General features: G+C 60.3%; 1 protein-coding gene and 2 long non-coding RNA genes across 3 annotated transcripts in view; 1 reads left to right on the plus strand and 2 right to left on the minus strand.

The window, feature by feature from the left end:
* Window positions 1-2,828, minus strand: part of LOC110406276 — a 3,905-nt gene extending 1,077 nt beyond the window's left edge. Inside the window, exon 1 of the long non-coding RNA XR_002443372.1 lies at window positions 93-2,828. This is a non-coding gene — a long non-coding RNA (uncharacterized LOC110406276). The remainder of the gene's footprint in view (window positions 1-92) is intronic.
* The window catches only part of TBX3 (T-box 3), a 15,429-nt gene continuing 10,667 nt past the window's right edge, over window positions 4,373-9,134 (plus strand). Inside the window, exon 1 of the mRNA XM_021412537.1 lies at window positions 4,373-4,795. The gene's annotated coding sequence lies outside the window, so the exon portion shown is untranslated. The remainder of the gene's footprint in view (window positions 4,796-9,134) is intronic.
* Window positions 5,194-7,564, minus strand: LOC110406275. Its single transcript, XR_002443371.1, has 2 exons — window positions 6,191-7,564; window positions 5,194-5,826 (listed from the first exon to the last, which is right to left on the minus strand). It is a non-coding gene; the product is annotated as an uncharacterized LOC110406275 (long non-coding RNA).

The following is a 9,134-nucleotide window of genomic DNA, read 5'->3' on the forward strand; positions in this document are numbered from 1 at the left end:
TTTCGGGGGAGGGGGCGGTGCAGGACGAGACACAGTTTTGGCAGGATGTTTGCTCCCTTCTTATGTCACCTGAAATATTAGTTCTCACCCACCTCCCTCCAGCCCTGAGTGCAAGGGGCTCCGGCGGATACTTTCTGCGCAGCTGTTCCGCAAAGCTCGATCTTTCCCTTTCCAGCCTCTAAACTCTGCTCCGTTTTTCTCTCTCCTCGACGCGCTATTCCTCCCTCGAGACCAGCTTCGGAGCTCAGGGGCTTCCTCCCTACCCTTGCAGCAAAGCGTGACGGCCGAACTTCTATTGCCTGCAGCCAAACTCCCTGAGTCCCTCGGTCCCATAACGCGATGAAAAACGCCGGGGCCGGGCCGGTGCTGCACGGTGCCCGCACCCACCTCTGCTACCCCAACCGTGCTTGGCAGGGCCCGGGGCCACCCGCAGGTGAACGCGGGTCCCGCAGGTGACAGCGGGCGGTGGCGGCGCCATCCGGTGGCCGCAGCCCCGAGCAGTCCCGGGCAGCCCCGGGCAGCCCCCGGCACCCGCTTCCCGAGCTCGGTTCTGCCGGGCGCGCTCCCTCCTCCCTGCAGATAGGGCTTTATGCAGAACATCTGGAAGGGAAGGCGAAATAAACGACAACGCTTTTACACCACTTCCTACTTAACTTTTCTTTTTATGTGGCTGCTCTGGATTTTCCGACGCTTTGTACTGCTCCAATCTTGTTTGGATGTTCGTACATGTAATACTCTGCCCACTTCAGCTCTTTGGGACGGGCTTCTCTTGTGTTTTCTTCCTTCCATCCCCCCTCAACACCCCTCCACATCCCAGCGCGCAAGGTCTTTCACAATCCGCTCTGCTCACTTCGCTGCCGGAGACGGACGGTCAGGGTCTGTGCGGACTGTGCCTCCCGTAACCTGTCCCGGGGGAGGGCAAGCGGCTCAGCGAGCGGCGGGCACCAACCGCGCCTGTGCTTTGCGGGAGGTGAGCTGCCCGCACGGCGCTCCCACCGATTCTCTCCCAAAGCCCCCATTCTCCTGCCACCCTGTCGACCTCTTGTCTCCGACGAACAGGATTTTTCCCTGACCTCGGATCGAGACAATTGTCCTAATGGTATTTAAAGAAAGCGTGGATTAAGCATATGTGAATGCTTTCTCCGTTATTTAAACTGGAACCACCAAAGCTAGCGTGCCCGGCCTCGCTAACGAGGCAGGGGCTGTTGGGGGGCCGCTCCCACGGCCCCCGAGGTGCTTCGCGAACCCGAACGCTCTCGGCGAATTGGGAAACATATTCCCAGCTGCCGTTGAGCTCCCAGATTGCCCTAAATCCGGCACCAAAGTTGCGAGAAAGCACTTCTTCCAAACGGCAGCGCGTACCTAGCAGCCCGCGGTGATGCCCACTGTCCCCGCGTGCCGTCCTACCCCACCCTCCGTGTCACTGCAACACTTTACACCGCCGCCGCTTTCCGAGACCGGAGCTATTGAATTTTCCTTTAAGTCCCTGCCTTTACGGAAGCGGCTGCAGCAACAGGTGAGCGGAGGGGAGGCGGTTCGGGGCCGGGGGCTGCAGGCACAGAGCCTCCCGGTGTGCACCGAGCGATGCGGGGAGCCCGGCGCGGGGCGAGTAGGACCCGAAGCGAGAAGCGGCCCCTTCTCCTCTCCTCCCTGAGGGATGCAGCGAGGGGAAGGATCCACTCCGGGATGAGGAGCGAGAGCTGAACAAATATTGTTTACACCTGCGACGCGAAGCTGGCTGCTCTCCGCTCCGCTCGGCTTTAATTGGAAATCTTTTCCGTATGCCCCAACTCCCGGATCATCTGGGTTTCATAAATGTTCACAACACCCCCGCTGCTCCGGAGAAACGCTGGGGCAGGAGTCGGCTGTGCCCGTACTTCTGGATCCCGGCAGAGGACACAGCGGCAGGAGAGCGTGGCCTGCGACGTGCTGAGGGTCCGGGAAGGGTGGGGTGATGGGGAGAGCCATCAGGTGGGGGCTGCGAAGCACACGTATGTCCGCGCACACACCTACAAAAAAAGCGAGGAGCAAGTGCAAGATCGAAAACAGAGCCTCTCTTTCCTGCAACCACGTGTGCCATTAAAAGCAAATCATTCAAAGTAGTTTTAAACTATAAAAGCACGAGATCTTTCCCCTTCTGTTATTTTTATTTTATTTTATTTTGGAAGGGGGTACAGATCCCGTCTCCCCCTCTCGGGTGACCTCGAAGGACCGGTTTTTTCACTTTCCCATGTGCGCGCATTTGCGCTTTCCGGAAATCAATCTGAAGTTTGTTCAAAATTCTAAACTAAAATAAAACGGCGCTGCAAAACCTCCCACGCCCTAAAGACAGAGAAGATCCCTTTTATAAAAGACATTCCCAGCTCGTTCCACTCCCCACGGAGACCGTCTCTGGAGGGTTTCGCTGGGTCCCGTCTCTGTGTGTGCCGAGCAATGAGCTTTTCCCTGACGTGCAAAAGGGACGGGGCTGCCGGTGGGACTGCCCGGAGTCCCGAGGGCAGCGAGGTGCGGGGCTCTGACTGCCGGCCCGGGGGATTTGTCCCCTGGCAGCACTGAGAGCTGGAAAGAGGTGGAGGAGGATGAGGGGACTTCCCTAGTCCAATATCACCTTTTAGAGTGTCGCTGGGACGCAACCCGCAGCTCTCTCTCCCTCCCTCCCCTGCACGTCGGGTGTCACCTTTAGGCTGGCCGCAGTGGCCAAGTTGTACAGGGAAATTCTCCGCCACCGAAAAGTTTCCCAGGGCCGGGCTGGCACATTTCGGTGCCTTTCGCAGCCCCTGGATGGATGCGGGGCGGGCGGACCCCTGCGCCGGCGCTGCGGGCAGATGCCTGGGGTAAGACAGAGGAGGAAAAACTGTTCCCAGCAGCCCCCAGGCGCCCTTAGTGGGGCACTGAAAATAAATGAAGCTCTTCCCTCCTCCCCTCGAAAATCGGCAGGTTTTTTATTTTTTTTTCTGTGTGTTTACGTGTGTTTTCAGTGGCGAGAATTTTGCGCTTTTTATCTCACTCGAGAGGGAGCAAGTGACATGCAGTTACTGGGACGGTGTCATCCCGAGGGTCCCCTGCTCCGAGCAGCCACCCGCAGCCACCCAGCTCGGGGCTTCTCCGTCCGGCAGGAGACGGGAGGAGTTAAACAAAACGGGAGAACGGGAGAAGGAAAATGAGGAGCGGAGATAGACGGGGAGAAGCGCGGCTCTTGGGGTCGGAGCACCGCGATCACTGCAGGGAGCGAGCCCTGCCCGGCCGGGGGAATTGGCTGGGGCACGGCGGCAGCTCGGGTTTGGTGACAAACGTCGCGTACAGACAGAACCTGTCCGATGCCTCCCCTCGCCTGTCATTTATCTCCTGCCGGGGGGCGTGCGTGGGGGGGGGTTAGATCTCTCTTTAATTGAAACCTAGTAAGGAAAATAGTAATGGATACCAGGCTCCGATTGAGAATACGTGTCCGCGGCTACATGATGAGTGTTAGTTCAGCAGACTTTAAGAAGCCAATTCTTCTTCTCTGTCATTTCTCTATTGACAGTAGCCCCTATTAGATTTACCATGTCCTTTTGCAACAGCTGTTTCCCCCCCCCTTTCTCCCCCGGGCCGAGGTATCAATCGATCGCCGGGTGGCTCCGTGGCATCTCGATGAAAATGGGAGCGAAGTGCGGCAGCGCCGGTGCCAGAGGCTCCCGGTTTCCCTCCGCGCTCCGTTGCAGCCGGCGCCCGCCGGTGCCTCGGGGGTGTCCGGGGGGTGCCCGAGGGCGGGGGTCGGAGCAGACCCCGGGGAGGTGGGCAAGGTTCCAGCGCTGGGGCTGGGCTGTTAAAGAACACGGCCGATGGTCAAAGCAGATAAAATCGGTTTCTCTCGCCGGGTGCCTTGTTCTACTGGGTCTGCAGGGAGCAGGCGGGGGTGGGGGGGGAATGCCGCATCTGGAGAGCTGGAGGGCTCCTTCGGGAAGGCTCGTCCCTCCTCGGGATTGTTGTGGTGTTGTGTGTGTGTGTGTGTGTGTTTAAATAATTGAATAAATGTATCCACTCGTTCCCTCTTTCTCACTCACATGCAGGCACACAAAGACAGCATTGAAAAGATAGATCTGTTTGACTGTAGGAAACGACAATTAGTTCTACTTCCTGAGCGGCAAACTGTATGTATACGCCTGACTATATTTTTTAAATCTTTATCCAGATAGTGAGCTCTATTTACAATTTCTGCTTAGCCAGCAGTGGTGGAAGCAGAAAGATCGGAGTAGAGAGAGTGGGTGGGGAGCAGGGCTTTCATTGCGCCTCTGCTAGGAGCATGCTGCAGGATCATGTCTTGGGGAAAGGGCAGCCCTGGCTCGGGGGGGAGGGGGTGAGGGGGGAGAAGGGGTGCTCTGGGGTGGGGACTCGCCTCCGGGTGCCCTCTGGTTTTCTTCTCCCATCCGAGGAAAAATGGATGGGGCTGGAGAGCATCAGAGCTGTTTAGGGACGGGGACCAGGTGACAGCGGGTCTTGCTGCAGGGATGTGAGTGGTTATGGTGTTTGGGAGGGGTCCATAAATATATAGCACCCTGATGTCCCAGCTGTTTGCTGAGCTGGCAGCGAGCAGGAGCCAGGCCGTGTGCCGGGCCGTGCCGGGACACTGCAGCCTTTCCTGCAGGGACACACCCCAGGGATGGCTGGAGGATGAGAACTTTTCTCCAGCCACGCTTTTCTCTTGTATTTTTTCTGGTGCCCCGAGGAAGTGCGTGTAAAAGTCTCCAGCTCCCTCCAGCCCTGCAAGTCCCAGGAACGTGGACAAGTGGCCTGGTCAGAGAGAGACATGTGTCGGGTTAGTTTTTTGTTGTTTTTTTTTCCTGCTTGTATTTCTAATCCCTCGCCATACTCCTTTGGTCCTGGGCAGGTTATTTTGCAAAGTGTTCACGTCAGGCTTTCCCTAAAATTCAGTCGGCAACTGGAGGAAGAGCTCTGCCAAAGGGAGAGCAAAGAGCTGCTGCAGTGACCCCCTTCCCTCCCCCGCAGCAGTTCATGATGTCTGAGTGTATAGACTCGCCTCCTAAGGAGCCCGTTTCATTGTGCCCGCGGTCTGGGACGGAGCAGTGCCAGCACCGGCCTCAGTTCCTGACACCTTTCTCTGGGATCGAGAAGGACCCGGGCAGACGGGGGAGCAGCGCTCAGAATAAGCGCTTCATCGCCGCCCCCCGAGTATTTACGGCAAAGCTGCCAAAGTAAACGAGCCCACTGCATTTTATTTTGGATAAACATAGCCCGGCCGCGGCTGAATTGCCTTCCGAGGGCTGGGGGCTGAGCGGAGGCTGTGGCTGGACGTGATGGAGGTGCCTGGGAGGAGGGATGCTCGGACCTGCAGTGCCGTAAGGAAAGGCATCGAGAGGTTGGAAAGTCCCACTAGCGCGGTGCGCGGGTCTGCTGGCCTTGCTCCCTCCTGCACAGAACCCACGAGCACCGCTGTCAGCCCGGCACGCATGGGGTGCAAGGGGACTCCCCGGCTTTCGCTGCTGGATCACGGATTTGCGGTGAACCCAGCGCACGGCTCCCTCCTCCCCGGGGCGCGCACACCCACGCAGCCTCCCCTGCACACGCACACGGGGCTCGCAGCACGCACGCACGCCTTGGAGCGGCTCCTGCAGGCTTGGGAGAGGACGTGTAGGCTCCGCAGTCGCGCTGCCATTCTTTCCCTCCTGCCTTCTCCCTCCAGCTGGCTCTTCGGGCCACCGGGGGAGGCTTGCCGCACGCCCCGATCTCTCGTGCAAACGCTAAAAAGTTGCTTAGGAGGGCGAAATCTGAGCAAGCGGAGCTCTCCCACCCGCTCAGCAACCAGGGCCGCTCTGTTTTTCCTCCGGCCTGCATTGAACCAGGGGAAAAGCAGCGAGGTTGCTGGCTCAGAAGGTGGCCGGGGGTGCTGGGGGCCCTGCGAGCCTCTCCCCCCGGCCCGGCCTTTGGCTCCTGCGCTCCGAGATTAGAGAGCCGCGGCCCGGGGAGCCAGCGGGGACCTTTCATGGCTCTTTGAAGCGCCAAGATAGTGTCGGCCTTGGTGCAGCGCGGCCTGCAGACGGGCCGGGGGCAGCCGGCTATCTCGGCGTGCTATCACCCGGCCTCCCCCCGCCACAGCCCAGTTCCCACCTCCGCCCGGCTCCCGGCCCTTCGCGCTGACCTGTTCTTCTTTTCATTTTCTTTTTCTTTTTTTTTTTTTTTTTTTTTGCCTTACTCTCTTTCCTCCCCCTCTCGCTCTTCGTTTTTGCAGGCCTTCTTATATATTTATTTCCGCGCGTCACTTATTTATTTATTTCTGGCAAAGAGGCGGCTAACAAGTAGCTGGAAGCACTGGCCAATATTTAACTAAGATGGCTGGCCATCAGGTCCCCTTTTGTTTGCTTGCAAATTAATCATCCAGCGCGCAGTCGGCGCCAGGGTAGATTTATCACACACAGGAGGGGGAATGAGGCGGCCGAAGGGAGACAAAGACTGTTCGCACCTTCCCGCTTTTGATCTTAGATTAGTGCAGCCTCCCTTCATAATACGAGTCTCCAGGGGGCTTCGTCGGGGAGGTCACTCGGAACTGGCGGAAGTTTGCACGCCATTAGCCAGACGCTGACATTGAAAATCATAAGCGGCAAACGCTTGATTTCCCTCCGCGGGCCGCCGCGCGGGTGGGTGCCGAGCGCTGCGCAAGGTGCGGGGCGGGCGCGGAGGGCACCAACGGCTCCGGCCTCCACCGTGGCCCCGAGGGCGCGTACCGGAGGGGCGGGCACGGGGAGCGGGGCGAGGCGGCGCTGGGAGCGGCTGCGCTTGTCCTGCGAGAGCCCGCGGGCACCTCCCGGTCCCTGGCAGACAGCTGCGGCCTGCTTCGGGCAAACTGCGGCCAAGTTTCTCCGAGCCGTTCCACCAACAAACAACAGCTTTTTCGGGCGTTTGTTGTGGGTTTCTTAACGGGAAGGTTCTGGGGTTCCCGCTGTGGCTGGAGGCGGGAGCTCTGGCCCCAGTGCCGAGCAGAGCTCTCAAGAAAGTCTCGCTCCCTCCGCTGCGCAGCCGAGGCAAGCGCTGCGCGGGCTGCTAAGCTCTTGGTTCCTTGAAATACACGCTCCCCCCCACCCCCGCCCTTGTCTTTTCCCCACATCTTCTTTGAATGCATTACTCCCGCTTCCTTTCCTCCCTCCTCCTTTCCACCCCCACCCCCGACCAAAGGGGAGATATTTTGGTGAAAGCAAAGCGATCCTAGACGCTGGTTACTACAGGGACTTCACCAAGCTGGCGCCAAGCGCTCTTAACCATGTGCGTCAAAAATGCAATGCTAGAAGAGCTAATCACTTTAGAGGTTCCGCTCCCATCTGCGCGCAGGCTCTCCCCGCTGCCCTCCCGCAGGATTATCTCCCCCTCTTTTAGGGCACGACATGGGGCGCGGGACTATCCCCCCGGGGCCCCCATTCCCGAAGGGATCAGGCACCTCCTGGCACCGCCCGAAACGCGCGTATCCTGCGCACCCACGCCCCCACCCGACACGCACGGCCACCAGCAGACACGCATCCACGGTCACGCACCCCCCGAACACGCTGACACTCGCACAAGCCCCGTCTTGCTGCCCCGCACTGTCAGCCCCCCGGGAACACGTATCCCAGAAACTGGCAGGCGGACCGGCGCAGACGCGGATCCACGCGTGGGGGCTGCCCCGCCGGGAGCGGGACCAAGAAGGGGGGACCGGGGCTGGGCCCCTCGCCCGCCGCTGCCCCGCACCGCGGCCCGGCCGCGGGGAAAGCCGCACTTCCCGTCTCCTCCCCGCGCACCTCATGGAAGAGGAGGGGTGTGGGAGCGTAACCCTCTCGGCGCCGGGGCCAGCCGAGCGGCCGCACTCCTCCCATCTGCTCAGAAAGAAAAAAATACCCCCCCCCTCCCGTTTTAAAAATTATTTTCAAATTCTATTTTATTCTTTTAATTTTTCAGCCCCTCCCAGCGGGGGGAGGGGGACGCGCTTTACCGTCCGCAGGCGATCAGCAGCCGCTGGGCTGGGAATGAGCGGAGCGCGGCCCCGGCTGCCCGCAGCCATCACCCCGAGAGCACCGCGGCCGGGCCGAGCCGCCCCCGCGTCGGTTCCCACCCCCGGGTCTCGGTCCCGGGTGCGGGGGGGGTCGGGAGGGGAACGGCCGGAGGCCAGGCCTGGAGCTGTTTTCTGCTTTAAAGGAAGCGACTTTCCGGGGAGGGGGGGGGACGACCCGAGCCGGCGGCGGAGGGGCAGCGGGAACCGGCGGCAGGCACGGCGCAGTGGGGACGGGTGTGCGGCCCGAGGGGCTCCGGAGCCCCGGGTTTTTTTGCGGGGGGGGGGAGAGCACACCAAGGTTCCCGCGGCCTCCTCCCCCCACCGGCCACCCCCGCCGGCCGGGCCAGAGCTCCGCTCCCGGCGTAGTTGAGGTGTGGTGGGGGCACCTGGGGCTGGACCCCCCCCCTTCACCTTGCCTGGAGGCCGCCTCCTTCCCTCCCCACCCCCCGGCTCCCGATCCGCCCCCGCCGCCTTCCCAGCGCTGCCGGGAGCCGCAGCGGAGGGAGCTCCTACCGAGCGCCGGCAGCGCCCAGCTGCCATCTCGCCGGGGCCAGGGCCGCTCTCCGGGCACGGCGGGGCCGGGCGGGGGGCGAGGCGGCCCCAAGAACCCCCCCTAGAGGCGGCTCCCGGCCGCCCGGCCCGGTGCCGCCTGCTCCCTCCCCTCTGATCATGTTGACATATTCACACGGCACGGAGTACTAGTGATGCTTTGCTGCAACGTTACAGTTTCCGACACCTTCTTTTTATAACTCGGCTCTGTCCCCCTTCCACTCGACCTGTCAAAACCACGCCTATGGAGCCACACAATTGGTCCGAAAGCGTCAAAGAGCCAATCAAGGAGGCTCCAGCTCCCTTGTAACCCACAACACATCCATACAATCTGGTGCACGCAGAGCACAGACTCACAGGGAATTCTCAGAGCTGAGAGGCTCCTTCTCTCTCTCTCCTCTCTCCTTCTCTTTCTCCCCCCCTTCTCCTCCTTTCTCTCTCTTTCCCTCTCTCTTCCTCCCTCTCTCCTTTGCTGGAGCGTTGCTGGAGAGGAGACAAGCGTATCATTCTTCCAGATTTATTTTCTTTTTTTTTTCTTTTTTTTTCTTTTTTTCTTTTCTTTTTTTTTTTT

Source organism: Numida meleagris, chromosome 14 (assembly GCF_002078875.1).
Source record: "Numida meleagris isolate 19003 breed g44 Domestic line chromosome 14, NumMel1.0, whole genome shotgun sequence".
Classification (NCBI taxonomy): domain Eukaryota; kingdom Metazoa; phylum Chordata; class Aves; order Galliformes; family Numididae; genus Numida; species Numida meleagris.